A 23,756-nucleotide genomic window follows, 5' to 3' on the forward strand; every position below is an offset into this window, starting at 1 on the left:
ATTTTTTACTGAGAGCCATGCATCTCCACAGTAGAGGATACTTCTTCCCCAAGGCCTTCTTCAGGACATAATTGGTTTAACACTTTGAGGAAAAATGCTTCACTTGTGGTAACACTTTTTCCAAATGCTTCCCCAGCCCTATTACTCACTACTAAGGTTTACAGAAAGTAATTTCAAAGGTATATTGTGTTGAAACTCAAAACTTTAAATATTTTGTATTTTAAACAGATATATAGGAATATACATATATCTATTTTTCATCCATTGAGTCCAATTTGAACCAATCAATTTCTCCAGACTAAGTTCTTTACAAAAACTCCTTATTTATTTTGTTTTAAAAAAACTCTCAATTTTCTTGTTTGCTTTCCTCTGTTTGTGGTTATTCTTAATTGAGATCTATTTCCTTGCCCTTTTTTGCTTCTGATGTATTCAGTGGTCATATATCCTTCCTGCCCAAGGTGTTCATCTTACACCTTTCTTGGCTATTACGGTAACTTATTCAGAAGGCCACCTGGATCTTATTTTTTCAAAAAACAATCCCCCTTCAGTTATTACAATGTCTCTTGCCTTTTTCCATTGCTCCTCACAATCACTTCCACATTAAGTATAATAAACCTGTTCCTTTCACAGATGCTATATCCTAACTGTATATCCTACAGGTCAAAACTTGCTTTACAATTGCACCTTTCAATTTTTTAACTTCAACCTATATTTTTGACACCAATTCAGAAATAGAAATATTTAGGTGTAAGCCTCCATTCATATGCTTGAAGATGTTGGCAAAAAGTTAATTGCTTTCATATAGAAACATGAATCATAGAGCTGGAAGGGATCCTGGAAGTCTTCTAGTCCAACCCCTACCCAAGGCAGGAGACCTTATACAATCCCAGACAAATGGATGTCCATTTTTTTTTTTTGAAAACCTCCAACAATGTAGTACCCATAACTCCAGGAGGAAAACTGTTCCACTGATTTTTTTTTTAAATGTATTAAATTTGTTTGGCACCCATCTTGGCACAAGATGATTGTCATGGTTCCGATAGATGAGACCAATTAAACCAAGATTCCTGAAAAATAATTGGGGTCCTGAGTCCCAGTCGCCTACCTAACACCTGTAGGACGACAACAAAGACTCAGGGAAGAATCTGAGATGGAGAAGAGAGGAGAGGTGTCCTCAGGCCTTAGCGCGGTGTTGGCTGCCAGAGCATAGGCTACTGCTCAGATGGAAAGTAGGGCCTTGGCCGCTTGGTCAAAGATCCAGTCCCTTTGGAGGGACTGGGGCAGCTGGAGGCAGCCTGAACCCTGGGAGAGCTTGATCGACCTGAGATCACCTCCCAGAGATGAAGCACCCCTAAAGCTGCTGAGACAGAGTTCCCTCTGATTTTATCACACAGCTGAGAAAAGTGAAATGACCTGCTGGATGGGATGACTCGGGGGAATGGAAGTAGCTGGTGGCCATCCACAGCCACTCTGTTGAGAAACTGAGAGAGAAGTTCGACCGGCTTGAGGTTGGGGAAGTGGAACCTGTTGCTCACCAGCTGATCTCCAGGGGAAGAGAACACAGAAGGTCTTTTACACACACCCTTCCTAAGCGAAGGCCAAGCCCCATCGCGATGGCTCGTGCTACTTCACCACTACCTCAACCAGCCTCAGCATCAAGTCCTATGCAGCAACGTAGTCCCGATAGAGAATGGCACCCTGCAAGCCCGGGAGCTCAGCCAAGAAGCCTTCAAGATGTGGCTCCCCCTGTAACTTCAACACTTTTGACCATGCTGATATTTTATATCCAATAAACATGTTCTTAGAGGAAAACTCAAGCCTCAGAGTTCTGCTTTAATTGGTCTCATCTATTGGAACCATGACAGCGATTCTTTTTCATTGTTGTCAGGAAATCTTTCCTTAGTTCCATGCATTGCTTCTTTTCCTCAAAAGTTTTGGGAGAATAAGCCAATCCCCTCTTCTCTGTGACAGCTATCTTGTCACCCCTGATCCTTGTGTTCATTAAGTCAGACATATCTAGTTCCCTTAACAGTTAATCTTACAGTTTAGCCTCCAGACTCCTTATGATCTTTGTCCTTCTTCTTTGCACCCTTTATTGGGTCTCAGCATTTTGTTTGAATCATGGTGACCAGAAATGGATACAGTATTCCAAGTGTGGCCTCACTAGTGCAGTATAGAGCAGTACTATCACCTATTGTGATCTCGATGCTATCCTTCGTTTGATGTGGCATAGCATTGGCTTGTGAAATAGCTGCTTGGCAGAGGGACTCCACCTCACACAAGGCCAAATCAATCTGGCAGGCAACTCTTTTGCTTTCTATTCTTTTTTTCAACTCACAATTTCACGTTTGCCTTGGTTTATGATTCTCCCATTCCATGTTCCAGCGTTATGTAGTCTGGTGAAAGGGGCAACTCCTCTTTCATTATTGGCACTGGCTTCCTTGTAGTTTTGGTCTGGGAGTGTCCAATTCTATCTGTCAAATGTTGCTGTTGTTCTTCAGTAATTGGATAAGTGCCTTCCAACCTGGATGCCTCATCATGTGCCACCCAGATTTGTCCAAAGTTACAATTTTTGTGGCAACAATATAAGTATGTATGTTATATTGTCTTCTTCTGGTTTTGATTGTGGAGTTTCTCCTCTCAGGAGGTTTGACATCATAATTGCAAAGCCCTATCTTATTTTCAACTAAGCTACTGATCCCTCCCATCATATCAAGTAATAATCCCCTGAAAGGGAAACCAGAAGTACACTCATATGTACCGGCAGAAGTCTGTATTGGGAAACAGATAATAATCTCTTCCAAAAGTAGTTATTTATTTAATGTCAACTTTATAAACCAGTTTTCTTCACCAAAGTATGACTCACTCAACTGTTATTAAATAATTAATGTAGAAATAGCCTTTGTCTGACATACAAGGAAGTGTAAGAAAGTTCACAGAAAACAATATGGGTATACCTTTAACCTTTAATCCTATTGGAGAATTGCACAACACTATTCAACAAGCACCCATAGCTCCTTAAAATATATGTTGGCCTTCCTCCTTTTATTGGGGAACTATTTCTACAATACTGTCACTTTAAACTTTTATATCAATGCAGCATCTATATTGGTAGCATTATTAAACAATAACATGTGTATCTAAAAGTTGGAGGCAGTTACAGACATTATAAATGTAATTATCTTCTTCCCAGTATATAAATGGACACAGAGCAGTTTTCAGATGAGAAAATTTTTCAGTTCTGATCCACAATAGTGGAAAGTAGAAATAGTTCAGACAAATCATTTGGAGATCTCTGAATTTGACTTAGAGAAGTGAAAATTAAAAATGAAGCTGTCTGTAACAGTAGATCTGGGAACTATTGCATAATGTCATACTAGACTTACCACAAAGACTCATTTCCTACAGCAGAGGAGTACATTCTGAGGTAGGAATCTCCTTCCCCCCACTTGTTTCAGAAGTACAGCAAACTTCCCCCCACTTGTTTCAGAAGTACAGTTTCTGGCATTCTGATATCTGCAGGAGAAGATAATTCCTTGCTTTGTCTTGAAAGGCTAAACCAGAAAGATTGCTCAGGGAACTAGAACTTGAGAAAGAAGCAATACAGATGGGATACATAAAACTCCATACAAGATAACAATACTGAAAGAGCCCCAGAGAATAATCTCAGAATTTTTTCTTGATTATTCTTGGATTGGTTGAATGAGCTGAATCTATGGTAGAAAAATAATCTTCATAATAATAATTCTTTTTCTACAGCAAATCAGGATGCCAACTGGAAGATACCAGAGCTATCGCCTGGCAGTGAAATTTTATCTCCATCCCTTTCTACAAATATGTTCTGTAGCATCTTCATGCTGAAAGATGCTTCAGATGAGGCATAAGAGTTAATTTGATAGTGTTTTATATTAAGAATATATGGAAGACACATGGCAACTGTTGTCCCCTAGGATGGCATTAGTGTTGAGAACTACCAAGATGGTTGTATTTCTCATGGAATGAGTGACAGTCCCCTGGGAAGCAGGGTTATTCTGAGTCTTGCAGAATAGTTTGATGCAGGCCAAAGTTTGGGGATCATGGTGGGAAGGCTTAATGATAGTGGGACTCTTGAAAGGAAACTAGATTTTCTGATAATCTGAATTCCTCTGTTGTGCTCAGGAGCCCCCCCCCCCATGGCTTTTGCTATTTTAGCCAGAAAAGTTGAGATGATCTGCTCAAAGTCCAGATATATAGTTGTAACCAGCTAATTGAGAGGAGAGGAAAGGCAGAAGAAAGCAGCCACCTCTTCAGCACTCATTGTGGGGAACAGGGAATAAAGTAGATAAAGTCTGTCTATCTGTCTCTCTCTCTCTCTCCCACCCATCATCGTCATCTATTGTGCTGAAATAAGCAGAGGCAGGAGATGTGATGACTTGAGATGCCTGCTGGAGTGAAGGTGGACTCGGCAGCTCTGATGGCTTCTCTGCAATTGCTGCCTTCTCCCACCCTCAACATGGAAATCAAGCACACCAAAGTAAATGGCCTTTCTTACTTCTTTCCTGGAAAGCCTTGAAAACTGGGAAGTCCTTTGGATGCTGGGAAATTGAAGCAGCTTTCAGAGGGATCTTCTCCTCTGCAGTTTCCCCCAGAGCTTCTTCAGAGTCTGGGCACAAGCAGTTGATTGCTATACTGAATTAGAGAGGGAGATTCGCACCATAATTTACAAAAAAAAAAAAAAGGGGGGGGACCCTTTGCATTTCAGTCTTCCAAATTTCCTTTTAACTTACTGAATCAGATTTTTCTTTTTTTTTCTAAGAATTTTTCTTTCTTTCTTTCTAATGTCAGTTGTTCCAGATGAGTCTTAGAGGAACTTATTTGTTCCTTTGTCCAAACTTTGTTCTTTACAACTGAAGCTGCAAATGTTTTCTTTTGTTTTCTGTTTATACCGGTCAATAGACTCCCTCGGCTTTTCCCCTTTAGCATTCCTGTAGGAGGTGCAATCCAGTCAAATCTGGCAAATTTGGAAGAAGTCCTCCTTTGCTGAGCTCCTTCTTAAGGAAATATAATGTAAAGACTGTCTGATCAGAGAAATGCCTATTTCTTGTTTTTCAGCACTAGCGAGGTTCCAAGTTCTTGTTTTATGTATTTATACAAGAGGCAGAATTGGAGTTTTTCAAAGGTTCAGATAATTATCCCAAATTGAAGTTCTATTGGCCAGTTGAAGTTTGCAACTTTCTGGCTGTGAATTCCTGTTTATATTACTCAGTGATGTTGGGCATGATCCTCTGGAAAGATTCCTTGCAGAGGTTTCGGAGTGATTTCAACTGGGAGGAGTCCTGCAAGAGATGCTCCCACTAGATTAGTGGTTCTCAACCTGTGGGCCAGGACCCCATTTGGGATCGAACAACCATTTCACGGGGGTTGCCAAACAACACAGTCCGCCATTTTTTTCCCCTTTTCCTTAGCTGTGCTACTCCCTTTTATTCTATTGGCTTTTGAAAGCCAATAGAATAGACTCTCTTGAATAGAGTCTAATTCTATTGGCTTTCAAAAGCCAATGGGAAATGTCCAGGCTGTCTCTGCCCTGCTGAGCCCGCCAAAAGTCCCATTCTGCAAATGGTGCTGCACCAGTTGAGTAGTCCTCGACTTACGACCAGTTGAGTAGTCCTTGACTTACGACCGGTTGGGGGTTGCGGCATTTAAAAAGTTGAGAACCACTGCACTAGATCATAGTCTAAGTTCAAACCTTCCTTCTACACTAATCCTGAAATGCTTTAAAAGGAGATTCAGTGCTTCAAACTTGAAAAAAATAATTGATCCCACTTGAAGAGAGGTACAGAGCTAAAGACAGGATGGTTATACAGGATGTATTTATTCCCATTTGCTGAAAATATCATTTTAGTTTCAAACTGAATTTTTGCATTTATTTATTCATTTCCCATTTCTTTTAAAAATTAAGAATCATATTTAAAAGCCTTTTTGTAGCCCTGCAGATCATTTGGATCAATTGTCCACATTCATCTTAAAAATAAACCCTTCAGCTTTTTGCAGTAATTTTTAACACCCATTGTAAATCACTGACCAGATTCCAGGGAGGGGATGCATTGGCCTCAGTGAGGGAAGGAGATTCAGGTGGATTGTAGCCACAGTGAACTTTGCCAAAGCACCTTGTACGTCCTCTGGAGATCGGTGGAGTGTTGGGCTGTGGGTACACCCTCCCTTGGATGTCTACCACATTTGCTTAATCCTTTTGTCTGAAATGGTATAGGGCTTCCTGCTTGAGCAGGAGGTTGGACTAGAAGACCTCCAAGGTCCCTTCCAACTCTGTTATTCTGTTATTCTGAGTCCCTCTTTGCAGCTGGAACACTTGGTGGCTGGAATTTTGGCAGATGAACCATGTTCAATTAATAGGACAACCTGGGCCAACTGCAGCCTATCCACAACAATTTTCCTTCTAGGGAAATTTGTGGCCAACAGGAGTGTATTGTTGCATAACTGGAGTTTGAATCTCTTGTTCACTCCTGTCACTGGAAATGATTCTTGGAGGTATCCCTAGATATTTGTGCTGTCCGTTAGTTTGCAAGTCATTGGTTCTGCTGAAAATTCAAAACAGGAAGGCCAAAACCAAATGCAAAAAGTAAATGAAGAACTCTTGAAGTGGTCCTGACCATCAGAATGACAGGAAGAGCTCACACTTGTTCAGCTCACACTGAAGCAAGCCAGAGGCTGGGACTGTGAAAAGGAGAGCCTGTTACCAATGTAACCACATCAAAATCTTCTCTAGGCACTCACCGATTTTCCCAGAGTGAGGGAAAGAATGTAGGACGCAGCTATAGGAAAATTAAGAGCAATTTTATGTTAAAAATTGACTTAGCACTATTACAACTTATTTACTATGTGCACATAAATAAAATATATGTGATTGTCTTAACTATAGCAAATGAAACCCCTAATACTACAGTTTCTTATTATATTTTAAAGTAGGGAATATATAAGAGCTATGCGTTCATACGTGACATGTTCACCAAGACTATAAAACAGAATGTGAAGAAAATTTGTATGAGTTATCCTTGATCCTTTTAATAGAAGATTTTAAAAGACAGTTAAAAGAATGCTTTCTATACTGTAGATGTCCCATACATTATGAACTCAGAATTTATGAACTTCTAGGTCACACTGGGAAAAGCATTCTTAGTACCTATGAGGTTTCATGCCCATAGGCTGTTATGTGAGTTTCTTATGTGCTGTGGGGGAGCATACTTCCCACTAATTACTTTCAGAGATCCTGAAGTTCATCTTAGTCTGTCTTGTAGCTCAAATATCTTCATATTTTCTGTGGAAAAAAAGCTGCCTCAAGCCTGACAAATTTCCACTTTGAAGAACCTGTCCTTCTTGCATCTGGCCTTGTATGCAGCAATAGCAATGCCAAACTATATTCCTAGCAGTATTTCTTTATTTTAGAATGCTTTAATTTCCTAAAATTATACAAGACGTACGAGAGAGAGGTTGACTCAAGGTACCAAATTTCAAATTGTATTATGATTCTGTGGTTTTAACACTGGTTAGTGATTGGATTAATTTAACAAATGTAGATATACTCCTTTTGGAGGAGTGGGATTTATTATATGGATGGCATGCCTATTTAATTTATAATAAGAAGGTGGATAGGGCTTTTAAGTCTCATATTTTAAGAATTTCTTTACTTCGAGTTTGGAAGAAATATTGTAGAATAGATTCAAGAATTCCATTATGGGCTATCCCAGGGCATGCAATAGAAGGAATAAGGAAAGGAGTGAAGATGGACAGTATTTCTTATAAACAATTACTTAATTGGGATGGGAAGAATTGGCAATTAAAACATATAGATGAATTAGCACAAGAAAATATTATTTATTCGTGGTTTCAGTATAGACAATTATTGGAAAGGTGGAAGATAGATTATAAAGTGGGTTTGATTAGAGAGGATGAAAATTTGTGGAAATAAATTAAAGATCAAAGTCGATCTCATATAAAAAGAATTTATGATGTATTAGTGGAGATGGATTCAGAAACAGAATTAGTTAAAGATTGTATGGTTAAATGGGCTCAAAATTTTGATGAGCCGGTTTTATTAGAAACATGGGAGATAATTTGGGTGAGGAATGTTAAATTCACACAAGCTCAAAATTTACGGGAAAATTTTTATAAAATGTTTTATAGATGGCACCTTGATCCACAAAAGATGTCTCGTATGTATTCAAATTTGCAACCTAAATGTTGGAGATGTGGTTGTTTGGACGCAACGTATTATCATATTTGGTGGTCATGCAAAAGTATAAAAGCTTTTTGGATAAAGATATGGTGGAATATTCAAAAATTTTTTAAGAGAAGGATAAAATTTACTCCACAATTGTTTTTGTTAGGTATTATTGTTGATTGTAATGATAAAAATCTAATTACAGCGGCAAGGTTGTTGATAGGACAATATTGGAAGCAGGAATTTTTGCCTACTTTGGAGGAATGGTTTTTTAAAGTTTCTTATTTATCTGAAATGGCAAAAATTTCTGCTTATTTGAAAGATTAATCGCAAGAGAAATACCTCTTGGTGTGGAAAAGATGGATAAACTTTATACAGTATAAGTATGATATTAAAAGATATTATTTAGCTTTTGAATAATTTATGTTTAAAGTTTAAAGTTTAAGACAGTAAGTATTTTTTATTATATATATATATTGGACTTTATTATTATATATATATATTGGATTTTTTTTTAATGTAATTTTTGTTTTAGGTTTACTTAAGTTTAAATGTTTTGTATTTTTAGTTCTTGTTAACCCTATATTCAGCTCTGGGAAGAGGGGGGGAGGGTTTTTGGGAGGGTTGGGAGGTAGTGGGAGAGGGATATTATTGTAAAATTGTAAAACTTTTAATAAAAAAAAAAGAATGCTTTAATTTCCATTAGATACTTGAAAGAACACCAATAATCTATAAATAGCTGATCAGAAATGTCATGATTTTGTCTCCTGGATGATACTAAGTTTCTTTAATAGTTGCTTTATGTTTCTGAGTTTTGCTGCTTTAGTAATATATCATTTATTTAATGTTTTTTTTTACACTGCTTTCTCATTACAAAAATTCCAAAAGAAAAATGTTTGGTGGGTTAATAGTGAGAAGTTTCTTCTAAAAAAAAATCAGTATTTTAAAAGAGCTTGAAAGAAATCAACCTTGGGCTCTGGCATACTCATTTTCAAATCACTTCAGAGAATATGACGATCATGTAGCCACATGAAACAAGTGCTCTAAAACTACTTGTGTATGTTTCTTCGCAACTTCCAGTGATGTTTGTTTTTCTTCAGTCAAAAACTCATGGATACATTTAGTTAATGTTTACATCTCATAGAAATCCTTGAGAATTTCTTTCCTTGCAATTTATACATTTCCCACAGTATAGTTGTATTTTATTCTACCCCTTAAGTAAGTCACTTTTTCCCACAAATACCGGTATCTACATGTGTCCTCTACTCATCTATAGGCATTATGGAAACCATAATTTTAATTATTAATAATATATCTCTTCTTATTTTCAATCTGGAATAAAAAGCTTTGTGTATATTTTTTTGTATTAATAACTGTTTGAATTAGCCACCTTCACAAAAAAAAGAAGGGAAATAAGGCCCTGCATTTGGGGTGTCAAATGTCTGAAATCAAACAAAGTAAGAAATCCACAGGACAAAACCTCTTTGATTTTTGTGCACAATAAAACCTCTATTATTTCTGTATCCACCTTTATTATTTTTCTAAATAATTCAAGATGGTGAGCAGGCCTAATACTCCTTCCTTCTCCCTATTTTCCCCACAACAACAATCCTGTGAGATGAGTTGGTCTGAGTTACTGAGACTTGCCCAGCTGGCTTTCATGCCTAAGGCAGGACTAGAACTTAAACACCAGCCCAAGCTGACTATATAGTGCCAAAATCATATGATTCCTGGTGGCTTTAAGAGCATCATTAGGACAGATTCAGGACTGATACTTAAAAAAAAATTGATTACATTTAAGAACTTTAACTTACCAATGTTAATCCTAGGGCAGTGCTTTTCAACCAGTGGTACGGGTACCACCTGTGGTACATTGGCACCTGGCAGGTGGTACGTGACCATCCTAGAAAAGTGGTAGCGGGGGAGGGGAATGAGCTGAACCAGTGGCAGCACCGCACAAGCCTGAGCGAGAGATGGCTGGAGCTGCAGGGCTGTCAGGGCTCAGCGGAAGCGCCAGGATCAGCGCCAGGCTCCAGCTGGAGCTCAGCGCTGATCCTTTTATTTGTCTCTTCCTTTAACTATCTTGCATTTTAAATTATTCTGGATCCATTTGTTTTGTTCTAAACAACCAACAGTGATTTACTTCATTTTGATAACTTGAATATGCAAATTTCATACCCGTTGCCCTGGTTCCATTTTACATCAGTCAGAACTCTCTTAGAACTTCCCAACTTGCTGTTTGTTTTAACTTTGGAAATATTGCTGATTAAAATTCGAGAATCACAGCAAATAAAAGGGATAGAAGTTAATAAAAAAGAATATAAATTAAGGGCCTTTGCGGATGACTTGGTGGTTACCTTATCCCAACCTACTTATTCTGTAATAGAGTTACTACAATTGATACATCAATATGGATGGGTTTCGGGTTTTAAAATTAATAATAATAAGACTAAAATATCACCCAAAAATATGACTAATCTGGATAAGCAGATTTTGGTTAACCTGACAGATTTTGAGGTTGTTAATAAGGTGAAATACTTGGGGGTTATTTTATCTGTTTCTAATGCAAAATTGTATAAAAATAATTATGAAAGGCTGTGGGTCAATATACAAAGAGATTTGAAAAATTGGGAGAAGTTGCAATTATCTCTTTTGGGAAGAATTGCGGCGATTAAAATGAATGTTTTGCCAAAGTTTCTTTTTTTATTTCAAATGATACCTATTTTAAAGAATGAGGTTAATTTAGATGAATGGCAGAAAGGTATTAATAAATTTATCTGGGCAGGGAAAAAACCAAGAGTAAAAGTTAAAATTATACAAGATATTCGCGAGAGAGGTGGACTCAAGGTACTGAATTTGAAATTGTATTATGAGGCTGTGGTTTTAACATTAATAAGTGATTGGGTTAATTTAACAAATGTAGAAATACTCCTCTTGGAGGGTTGGGATTTACTTTTTGGATGGCATGCCTATTTAATTTTTAATAAAAAGGTCGATAGGGTTTTTAAATCTCATATTATAAGGACTTCTTTACTTCGGGTTTAGAGGAAATATTATAGAAGTGATTTTAAAATTCCATTATGGGCTATACCATGGCATGCGATAGAAGGGATAAGGAGAGGAGTTAAGATGGATAGTGTTTCTTACGTACAATTACTTAGATGGGATGGTAAAAATTGGCAGTTAAAATCTTTGGAAGATTTAACACAAGAAAATATTATTTACTCATGGTTTCAGTATAGACAAATAGTGGATAGGTGGAAGATAGATCATAATGTGGGTTTGCTTAGAGAAGATGAAAACTTGTTAAAACAAATAAAAGATCAAAGATGAACTCACATTAAGAGAATTTATGGGGTGCTAGTAGAATTGGATTCAGAAGCAGAATTAGTCAAAGAATGTATGATTAAATGGGCACAAAATTTTGGTGAATTAGTTCTACTAGACACCTGGGAAATTATTTGGGTGAGGAATGTCAAATTTACACAAGCCCAAAATTTAAGGGAGAATTTTTACAAAATGTTTTACAGATGGCACCTTGATCCACAAAAAGTGTCTCGCATGTATCCTGACCTACAGCCTAAATGTTGGAGATGCGGATGTTTGGATGCTACTTACTATCATATCTGGTGGTCGTGTAAAAATATAAAAGCTTTTTGGATTAAGATATGGTGGAATATTCAAAGAATTTTTAGAAGGAAGGTAAAATTTACCCCACAATTGTTTTTGTTAGGTATTGTTACTGATTGTGATACTAAAGAGACCACATTGATGTTAAATTTAATTACAGCCGCAAGGTTGTTAGTAGGGCAATGTTGGAAGAAGGAATCTTTGCATACTTTGCAAGAGTGGTTTTTTAAAGTTTCTTATTTGGCGGAAATGGCAAAAACGGCTTTTTTGAAGGATCAATCGCAAGAGAAGTATTTTGCGGTATGGAAAAAATGGATAGATTTTATACAATATAAGTTGGATATAAAAAAATATTATTTAGTTTTTCAATAACTTATATTTAAAATTTAAAATATTTTATAGACTTTATTTTTTTTATTTTTATCTTTTATTTTTATTATACTTTCTTTTATCTTTTTCTTTTTTCTTTTTCTTTATTCTTTTTCCTTTCAAGTATTTTTCTTTTGATATTTATGTTTTTATATATATATATATTATTGTTAATTATTTTACAATTTGTTCAATTAATGTATTTAGATTTATTCATGGTTTATATTTTTTTTAAGATTTTTTGAAGAAATTTCAATTAAGCCTATATTCAGCTCTGGGAAGGTCGGGGGAGGGAATGGGAGGGCTGGGGAGGTTTGGGGGAGGGTTGTTTTGTTTTTGTAAAATTTTAAAAAATTTTCAATTAAAAAAAAAAAAGAACTTCCCAACTTTACTTGAAGTGTGTTAACTTGAAACGACAAACAAAATATTAACTTGAAATATATCTGTTGATATAAGCACTTTTGTATGTTTAATCTATCAAAAAATAAACAAGTGAAGCAATAGTATGAGCAATAGTATGAATCAACTCACTATGCCACTTAAATGAGCTGATTTCGGTATTGTTAACTCAACTTTAGCTTAATATCACAAAAAGCAGCTCCCTAGATTTGGCAACTTTTACAGAATTGTCTTCAGATGGAGTAAAATTAATTGAGAGTATCCTGAAGTTGAAGATAATGTAAATTAAAAATTCAAAGGCAGATTCTCAACAGAACAGGATAGTATTTTCCTCAGACAGAGAACAGGTGTTGGTCTTACCTGAATGCCTTTTCTCAGTACGGAGATGGAGAATCCACCAATGGGTTTTCTCTGTCTGCTTGCTCTTGAGACCAAGTAGCCAAAACTTGACACGCCCCCTCTTCCTGTAGCATCCATTCTTAACGAGGGCGAATTGGCTGAATGTTGACGAGGTATTGGCTCTCAGTTCCCTAATAATGGCCTGCTGACCTTGGGATAGGTGTGGATTCTCCATCTCTGTACTGAGAAAAGGCGTTCAGGTAAGACCAACGCCCCTTCTCCAGTACAGGAGATGAATAATCCACCAATGGGACGTACCAAAGCCTCACTGTCCCGAGGGGTGGGAGTCAGATAAGGCCAGTAGATTGATCTCTGAGACCACTTGCTGGAGGACCCTCCTACCAAAGGAAGTGTCTGCCAAAGCAAAGCGGTCGATTTTGTAGTGGCGTACAAACGGGGAAGGCGAAGACCATGTCGCAGCCTTGCAAATTTCCTCGATGGACGCTTGGGTAGCCCATGCCGCTGAGGTTGCAGCGCTTCGAGTGGAATGGGCAGTGAGATGACTTGGGGGCGGCAGCGACAATACCTTTACGCTTCCACGATACAGTTTTGGATCCACCTTCCAATGGTGTCGGCGGAAACTTTCCGCCCCAAGGTGCCTGTTTGGAAGGACACAAATAGAGCCTCTGACTTGCGGAAGGGTTCCGTGCATTTTATGTAATGCCGCAACGCTCTACGGACGTCCAACGTATGCCATTGCCGCTCCCAGTCATGTGTTGGATTTGGACAGAAGTTTGGGAGAATTACTTCTTGCGTCCTGTGAAAAAGCGAATTCACCTTTGGTATGAAGGAGGGATCTAACCTAAGGACCACCCTGTCGTTGTGGAAAATGCATAGGTCATTTCTGATTGACAATGCGGCCAGTTCCGAGATTCGTCTGGCCGATGTAATGGCAATCAGGAACGCCACCTTTAGTGACAGGTGTCGTAAGGAAACGGTCACCAATGGTTCGAAGGGTGACCATATGAGAGCGTGAAGTACTCGTAATTCCCAGGATGGCTACCTGTGAACCACGGGAGGTCTGGTGTTATAGGTGCCCTTGATAAAGGCGCGAATCCTGGGGTGGTGAGCTAAGGGGACCGAGTCCGTGCAGGTGAGGATGGTGGACAGGGCCGCCACTTGTCTGCGGATTGTTGTGGGGGCGAGACCTCTGTCCAGTACCTCTAAGAGGTAGTCTACTATCTGAGGAATGGAGAGTTTGTGCATGTCAAGCTGCCGCTTCCTGCACCAAAGACAAAAATTCTTCCAAGTGGAATCATAAATGCGATTTGTCGCTGGACGGCGTGCCGCTTGAATCATGGTAATGGCGCCAGGAGAGAATAGTTCCTGCGTCATTATCCGGCGCTCAAGTGCCAGATGGTCAACTGTAACCATTGGGGTTCCGAGTGAGGGATGGTTCCCTGGTGTAGTGACACTTGACGAGGAGGAATGTTCCACGGTGGCGACAGAGACAGGTTCATCAGGTCGGTGAACCACGGTCTCTTTGGACAGTATGGTGCCACTAGGATCACTTCTGCCCGCTCGTGTGTCAGCTTGCGGATAACCGCTGGTATGAGTGGGAGTGGGGGAAGGCGTAAAGTAGGCCTTGGGGCCACTGAGTTCTTAAGGCGTCCGTCCCCTCTGCCCATGGATTGAAATAGCGGGAGTAAAATCTGGGGAGCTGGGCATTGACTGACCATGTGAACAGGTCGAGGATCGGATGCCCAAACCTGTGGGAGATATCTAGGAACAGGTCCAGGTGTAGCGCCCACTCTGAAGGGTCCACTGTGGCACAGCTTAGGAAGTCCGCTTGTTGGTTGTTGGCCCCCGATATGTGTTCCACTCTTAGTGACTCCAGACTGAAATTGAATAGGAGTCGCACCTCTGTCATGAGGGTTTTTGACCTGGTCCCTTCCTGATGGTTGATGTGTGCCTTGGCTGCTACGTTGTCTGTTAGGACTAGAACATGGCGGCCTCTGATTCTGTGTCTGAAGTGTTGTAGAGCTAGGTGGATTGCCCTGAGTTCTAGCCAGTTGTTGTTCCTCAGGTCCGCGGCGGACCAATGTCCCTGCGCGAACTGAGAGTGCAGATGGGCTCCCCAACCGTACAGATTGGCGTCTGTCATGATGGTAACCCTGTCTGGTTCCTTGAAGAGTGACCCCTTGGTCACAGCCCGAGAGCACCACCAGTGTAGCGCCCTGCGGATTTGTGCCGGAACCCTGACTAGGTGATTCGATGCGCTGGTGTTCTGCCGTTGGTATGGGAGCAGAAACCACTGTAGGTCCCGCAGATGAAACCTGGCCCAGGGCACTATGGCTATGCAAGATACCATCTTGCCTAATAATTGGGAGAGAGTTACTAGCGGGACTGAGCGCTGTCTGTATACCCGGCGAGCCAGCTCCCTGATGTTGGTCACCTGCTCATGGGAGAGATAGACCATGCAGTTGGTTGTGTCCATCGTGGCCCCCAGGTGCAGCAGCCTGGGTGAGGGAACTGTCTGGCTCTTTTGGAAGTTTACTGAGAAGCCATGTAGCTGGAGAACGCGAATGACGGTCCTTACATCCGCCTGAGCTGCCTGCGGGGACGTTGCTTGGATTAAGATGTCGTCTAGGTAACATTGGACACGTATTGGAACTTTTCTCAGTTTGGCGGCTACCACTGCTAGTATTTTGGTAAACACCCTGGGTGCTGAGGACAGGCCGAAGGGGAGGGCCCTGTATTGGAAGTGTTTTCCTCCGTAACAGAAGCATAGAAACCGGCGGTGATTTGGGTGAATGGGAATGTGAAGATAGGCTTCCGTGAGGTCTATCAATGCCAGGAAGTCTCCTTGTCTGATGCTTCCCAGGATGGACTGAAGAGATTGCATCTTGAATTTTTTGTATGTTATGTAGCGGTTGAGATTTTTGAGGTCCAGGATTACCCTCCATCCTCCTGAGATCTTGGGGACCACGAAAAGGATAGAGTAAAATCTCTGCCTCTGGGACCGGTTCTATGGCGTGAATATCCAACAGGTGTTGGATGGCCTCCTGCATGAGTCTGCGTTTGATGGGATCCCTGGAGACCGAGCAGGTGGTGAGCCGGTCTGGGGGTGTGACCAGGAACTCCAGGGACAACCCGGACTGGATGGTTTGTAGTACCCAGTTGTCCGTGGAGGTCTGTTCCCACTGGTGGAAGAAGTGGGCTAGTCCTCTCCCAATGGGTAGGTCGGTGTAGGAGTCATTTGGTCTTCTGATACGGACGACCCGTTCCACGAAATGGTCGTTTCGACTGGTTCTGTTGCTTGGGCCGGAAGCCCGGTATGTCGTAGGGGCAGTTGTACGGTCTGTCCTGCCTGTAAGAGAATGGCTTGGGGGTCTGGCTGATAGACGTGGTTGTCGGTTGCCGAAAGGACTGCCTACGACAATAGGGCGTGGGGCATTTGTCAGACCTTTTGTTTAAGTGTGCCATGATCTTTCGCTTGTCCTTGTTCTCTACAAGATAAGGGGCCAGGGCCTCCCCAAACAGGCTGCTGCCTGAGTAGGGGGCAGTCGCTAGGTGCCACTTAGCCTTGGTGTCGGCCTGCCAGTGTTTTAGCCATAGCATTCTCCTGGCGATTATGTTGGATGCTATGGATCTGGATGAAAAAATGGCCGATTGGAGCATTGCGTCTGCAGTGTATTCCGTGGCTGCCACCATCTTAGCCAGGTCCTGGTGAGTCTGCATGTCCTCCATAGGAACTATGGCTTGTAGTTGCTGTAACCACATGAGGGTGGTCCGGACAAAAAAGGAGGCCGAGGTGGCTGCTTTTATGGCCCATGCCGCTGTCTGGTGGGTTTTGCGAAAGGCTTGTTCCCACTTTTTGTCATCTGCCTTAAGAGCCTCCACTAAGTCCCCAGCCATGGCTGTCTGGGAGACCAAGGGGGTCCAGGCTTCATCTACCTTAGGAATTTCTAGGGCGTCGTTGAGATCTGCGGCTGTGCTGTACAATTTTTTGTCCGTACCACTCACTGATGGGAAGGAAGCAGGAGAGTCCCATTGCTTCTTGTTCCCTTTCAGGAAAATGGCGGGGCAAGGCATGTGGTGTTGCATTGTCACCTTTTCAACAAATATAGGTCTGGGTGTGGTGGCCGGTGTCGCCTGCGGCTGAGGGAACTGGTCTGTCCCTATGTCCACAGTGACTGTGGCCTTATGGAGTATCGTGAGGAAGAGATTGGGGTTAAATAACCCCCTGAGGGGGGCTCAGGGGGGAGTTCCTCATCCTCTGACATGGTAATCTCTGGTTGCTCCTCCTCTTGTGGTGAAGAGTAGCCACTCATGGAGGACTGGGCTGGGGAGGTGGGCTCCTGAATGTCTGAGGATTCTGTGGGAAGTTCAAAGGGTGGCATGGCCAAGGTGGAGGCCCCCTGATCGTGTTGGGCAGAGCGCTGTGTTAGGGCTCAGTCCACCGCTTTGGTTAATAAGGCCTCTAGCCGTCCGTCTGCCCAGATGTCCCCTATGTCATTACCTCTGAGCATGGTGACTGCAGGTGGTGAGGTGGACTCAAGGGTTGTGCCCGCAGTCGATGTTGTTTGTTGGGTCGATGTAGATGGTGAGCCCAGCAGTGGCGTTGTTCCCGGAATGGACCACACACCCTGGGTTGATGTTGATGGACCCAATGGTAATTCCATCTCGGTGGCCGCCATTTGAGTGAATGTTTTGTCTTCGCTTTGCACTTGCCTGCCGCCTTCTGGCCAGAAGGTGTGTTGCAGCCGTAATTGGGAGGTGGAGAGGTCGTGCTCATGGACTGAGGCAACAAGGATCCCTCCATCCTGTTGAGCAGTCTCAGAAAACAACTGAGAAGAAGCTCAGGCAGGCAAGTGGTTGGCAGGAGCGAGATTGGAACAAGTACCAAGACTGTTCCCCTGATCACCTGACCAATAAAAAAAAATTCTCTCTGGTCTATGGTCACGGTAGGTGAGGAAGGTACCGAAGGCACATTTGGAGCCACTCTCTGGGCTCTGCCCGGAGGCCTTAGGTGACCAGGCAATATGCACCAGTAAAGAAAAAAAATGACAACATTTTCAGTGGTGGCCTCGAGCAGGTCTGTAGGCCTGAATAAACTGGCAGAAAGGGCACCAAATGGCGGCCACCCAGAGCAAAAAACAGAAAAAGGAGGGTATTGATTTCCCTCCCCCTGGACTGCTGTGATCTAGCTATTATTATTATTATTATTATTATTATTATTATTATTATTATTATTATTATTATTGATCATCGCACAGTCAGCCAGATGTTCAGACTGGATTTGGCATTTTGTTTACCTATCGAGTCCTTACCCAGGACCTGGGATAGGCAGATGTGGATGTTTGATGGTATTACAGATATCGTCGCAGGATGGAAGCAGTTCCTAATAAGGCCGCCTTTTGCAATTGACTAATAGCGAATTTGTCAATGCCAATGGTGTTCAAGTGGTGCTCCAGTTGTTTTGGGATTGCACCCAAGGAGCCTATTACTATTGGTACTACCCTTGCTTGTTTTTGCCACAGTCTTTCTATTTCTATTTGTAGGTCTTTGTATTTTGTTATCTTCTCCAGTTCTTTCTCTTCTATTCTGCTATCTCCAGGCACTGCCACGTCCACTATCCAGACTTTTTTGTCTTTCTTATCGACAATTGTTAAGTCTGGGGTGTTATGTTGCAGGTGCTTGTCTGTTTGAATTCTGAAGTCCCAGAGCAGTTTAATTTTATCATTTTCTATGACTTTCTCTATTTTATGATCCCACCAGTTTTTGCTTACAGGCAAATGATATTTTTTGCAGATCTTCCAATGCACCATTGTTGCTACTTTGTCATGCCGCTGCTTGTAATCAGTCTGTGCAATCTTCTTGCAACAGCTTACCAAGTGGTCCACTGTTTCTTCAGCTTCTTTGCATAGGCGGCACTTACTGTCTGTTGCTGTCTTCTCAATTTTGACTTTGTATGCATTTGTCCTTAAGGCTTGGTCTTGTGCAGCCAGAATTAGTCCCTCGGTCTCTTTCTTCAATTTTCCTGCTCTTAGCCATTGCCAGGTTTTATTATTATCTGCTTTCCCAGCTATTTTTTTCATGTATTGGCCATGTAGTGCTTTGTCTTCCCATGCCTCTATTCTGTTCTTCATTTGGTCTTTCTTGTAGGCCAGTTTGGTCTCTCCAGTAGTTAGTAAGCCTTCCTGATATACTAATTTCAGTGCATCTTCATCATTGTTCTTCAGATATTCTTCCAAAGCCATTTTTTCTTCTTCAACCATCTGATGTACTTGTAGCATTCCACGCCCACCTATTTGTCTTGGTAGATAAAGTCTATCAATGTCACTGCGTGGATGAAGGGCATGATTCATTGTCATTATTTTTCTGGTCTGCCTATCCATTGCTTTTAGTTCTGCTTGAGTCCAGTCCACTATTCTAGCTGTGTACCTAATGACTGGGATTGCCCAGGTGTTGATTGCCTTTATGGTATTTCCTCCATTGAGTTTGGACTTTAAGATCTTCTTCACTCTCTTGATGTATTCACCTCTAATCTTTTTCTTGACTTCAGTGTGCTTGATGTTGTCAGCTTGAAGGATACCCAAGTATTTGTAGTACTCTTCCTCATCCAGACTCTTAATGTTATTTTCGTGGGGCATCTTGATTCCTTCAGTTTTCATTATTTTTCCTTGTTTGATAGTAAGTGTGGCACATTTGTCCAAGCCAAACTCCATTACAATATCTTGGCTATATATACGGACAGTGTTGAGCAGCGATTCTATTTCAGATGATGTTTTTCCATACAGCTTCAGATCATCCATATAAAGGAGGTGGGATAGTCTGGCAGATGTTTTTGATGTTTGATAGCCATGTCCTGAGTTATTCAGTATTGTTGACAGAGGAAACAGTGCAATAACAAATAGTAATGGTGATAATGAATCTCCTTGAAATATTCCTCTCTTGATATTAACCTCTCCCAGCCTCTCACCATTGATCTGCAACTGTGTCTTCCATTGTGCCATCGATCTTTGCACAAATTTTCTGATGTTTCTACTGACTCCTGTTATTTCTAGGCACTTTATTATCCAATCATGTGGCAGAGAGTCAAATGCCTTTTTGTAGTCAATCCATGCCACATTCAGGTTGGTCTTCCTTCTCTTGCAGTTTTCCAAGATCATTTTGTCTATTAGGAGTTGATCTTTTGTTCCTCTGCTATTGGGGCGGTTTCCTTTCTGCTCAGGTGGAAAGAGATTGTTTTCAACTAGATGCTGTTGCACTGCATCAGCTACTACACCAGTTAGTAATTTGAAAGTTGTTGGTAAGCAGGTAATTGGCCTGTAGTTGCCCCTTTTGCTGGATTTTTCATTATTAGGTAGGTTTTCCCAGTTGTTAGCCACTTTTCAATTTCTCCTCCTTGTAGTATATTGTTGAACTGTTTGGCAATGAGTGGGTGTATAACAGTTAGATGTTTCAACCAAAACCCATGCAGTTCATCTTCACCTGGTGCTGACCAATTTTTGATTTTCTTTGCTCTTTTTTCTACCATTTTTGTTGTTATTACTAGTTCTTTCATTTCAACTTCTGTTTTATTTGCATCCACCTCTTTTAACCAAGCCGCATCCTTGTTGTATTTCTTTGGGTTATCCCATATCTGCTTCCAGAACTGCACTGTTTCTTCCTTGTCAGGTACTGACTGATTCCTTGCAGTTTCTCCATTGATGGATTGGTAGAAACGTTTCTGATTGGATTGAAATTGGAGGTTCTGCCTATAGTTTGCAATTCGAGCTTCATATCTACTGATTTTCCTGGCTATAGCTGTTATTTGTTGCTTTATTATTTCCAGTGCTTCCTTGATCTTCCTTGTTTCTAAGTGGTATTTCTTGATTAGGTATTCTTTGGTCTTCTTGTTCTTCAGCTTCTTTTCTTTCATCTGTTCTAGCTTGCTTGCATGTGATCTTAACTTGCTGATCTTATTTTCTAGTCTAACCTTCCATTTTTCTGGTGCACTGTTTGTTTGTTTTTCTTCTTTGTTGATTTTGCATCCCAGGTATTCAGTTATAACTGCAGCTGTGCTGTACATTAGTTGGTTTGTTTCTTGCAGTGAATTGGTGCTTATACTTGATATTGCAGTATTTGCATCTTTTAATGCTTGTGCTAGCTGTTTCTTTGGAACAAGCTTCAATGCAGGCAGCCTTATTCTGTTGTTTTTGTGCTGTTCTAGATGCTCAGTTATTCTTTGTTTCAATTCTTTTATTTCTTTAGTTAGAGGGTTTTGTTCTTCCTGAGGAAGAGGTGCCTGGTTTCCAAATGAGAACAGTTGTATATCTCTGCTGGATTCCTTCATGCCAACTCCCCCTGGTTTGCCTCTACATTCTGAATTACTTCTGGTAAGGCTTTGATTTCTTTGCCCTGGGTAAACCTTTGCAGTTCGTCCAATTCTGTTTCTGTGAATACTTTATTTCGTGTTATAAATCGGCGTTGATCTGCTAGTCTCTGTTCTGTTATTTCTGATTCTGGATGTTGTTCTTTCCACAAATGGTGCATTCGTTTTAGATATCCTCTTCTTGTTGGACTTGATCTGTAGTAACAGATCATTATTTCTTTGTTTTCAATCACTGTGTATCTGCGACGGGTAAACACCTTTTCTTCCAGTAGTTCTGCAGCTGCTGGCCCTGGTTGCTCAGCCAACAGTCCTGAGTCCTGTAACCCATTTTTCACCAGATATCCAGGAACTCCAATATCTAGTGCGGACCTTGTTAACCCGGGCGACGTCCGAGCCGGTATGGCATTCTGCAATTTACGTCTCACCATATTTTTTATGGGAGAGACACTCTTTGTCTGACTCCTCTGATGAGACCTGTCCAGTATGGTTGAACCTCTGGCATAGCTCTCATCTTCCTCAGAGTACACAAGCCCCGCAACCACGTCAAGTTGTTGTTGTTGTTGTTATTATTATTATTATTATTTTAAATATATGTATATGTATCCTTGTTCTTAGGCCTTGTAGCAAAATTAGGTATATTGTTTTAAGAGAATTTGGAATTTCCTGCTGCCTGGAGGGATCGTGGATGGAGCACTGGCTGTGCGCTCCTATTCCGCCACTTTAAAAGCCTCCGGTTTAGCTGTGGAGCTTGTTTGAGCTCCGTTGATTTTTGCGGTTTTAAAAATGGTGGCCGCGGCCCGTTTTCCTCTGAAAACAGGCTCCGTGGCCTCCAGGAACTTTAAAATGCCTCCGATTTGCCTGTGGAGCTTGTTGCCTGTGGAGCTTGTTTGCGCTCTATTTATTTTATTGTTTTAAAAGGGTGGCCATGACCCGTTTCCCTCCGAAAACAGGCTCCGTGGCCTCCAGGGAGTTCCTGGCACCCGGGGAATTTGAAATTGAAGCGCTGGCTGTGCGCTCCTATTTCGTTGTTTTTTGGGACATCCGGGCCGAGGATTGCCTTTGTTGCCTTAAAAGGCAACTAAAATGGCGCCCACGGTTGCCCTAGGCTGCTGGGGCAATCTCCGACAATCCGAATTCAAGTTTGAATCCGGACCTGGAGCTTGTTATTTTTTCCCCCAAATTGGGAAAAAAATTGTTGGAGGTTGGGGAGAAAGGCTCAGCAAGTGGTCTCTGCTGATGCCTTCTTTCCCCCCTCCCACCCCCAGAGCCCTGGGGATGGCTGGGATCTGTGGGGAAGTTTCCCCCCACACACCCCCTTTTTAAAATTAGTTTGAAATCAGGAATGATCTCAAAAAGGCATGTGGAAAATTTTTTTATATAGGGCAAAATTTTTAGGAGGGAAGCCAATCATTAAGGATAATTCATCAATGGGTTGCTTTGTCTAACCTGATAGCTGAGAGCCAATGTCAAAACGAGTCTTCCGGAGCAGAGACCAAGTTAAGAATGGATGCTACAGGAAGAGGGGGCGTGTCAAGTTTTGGCTACTTGGTCTCAAGAGCAGGCAGACAGAGAAAACCCATCGGTGGATTATCCATCTCCTGTACTGGAGAAAGCAGAATTTATTCCAACTCCTTTGCTAAGTATTGGAAGTACTTTTGGAGAGGCAATTATCACGCAACCACCTTACTGTAATTCATTCACTGAATTTTACAAATGCTCCAGGTAACAATATCATCAATTTGTAACCCTTCCATCTTTCTCAGAACTATATCTTCTTTTTCCTTTCAAGGAAAAAAAAACTTTAAACACTGATAGACTGATAATTGCCCAACATTTTTCTTTCAGATGTCAACGCTGCTAATATTGAATATTCTTGCTTTGACAAATTATGCTGAACTGTCTGGCACTTTTAGAGTTAATTCAGAGAGGAATGAGGGAGGAGGGAAAAGCCCGTGAAAGAGGAGAAGAGAACCTTTTCCCTTCAAACTAATTGGAGAACGTAAATCATGACAGCAAAATAAGGGAGGGGAATGCTAGCAAAAATAATTGTTCGGTGGGTGGGAATTTCAGATCTTAGTATTCCTTTTCATCATGCCCGTGCTGACATTTTGTCACATAAATAAAAATACTTTTTTAGGATAAAATGCCTGGAAGTTCTTTGAAGTGTTTCATTAGTCGGAATCATGACATCATATATCTGCAAGAACTCTAAATGGAACATTTTGCAAAAAAATAAAAGCAAAATTGTGGATCAGTTTCCATCTCAAATGCTTTTTAAAAAATTGGCAGGTAGTAATCATGGTTTACAAAGTTATATTATACTGAGTTTTGGGAAAATTGAAATTGAAAAACAGCTTAATCTTTTGTGAACTTTTATATTATTCTTGGCCTGAAAAAGTTATTGTCATGCTGATTTATTTCTTA

At 41.0% G+C, this 23,756-nt stretch overlaps 1 protein-coding gene across 3 annotated transcripts in view; it reads right to left on the bottom strand.

Moving 5' to 3' along the window:
• IKZF2 (IKAROS family zinc finger 2) overlaps positions 1 to 23,756 on the bottom strand; it is a 97,609-nt gene that overhangs the window by 35,929 nt on the left and 37,924 nt on the right. The gene's annotated exons all lie outside the window — the stretch shown is intronic.

Source organism: Crotalus tigris, unplaced genomic scaffold (genome assembly GCF_016545835.1).
Source record: "Crotalus tigris isolate CLP2741 ecotype Arizona unplaced genomic scaffold, ASM1654583v1 scf7180000019380.578012, whole genome shotgun sequence".
NCBI lineage: Eukaryota > Metazoa > Chordata > Lepidosauria > Squamata > Viperidae > Crotalus > Crotalus tigris.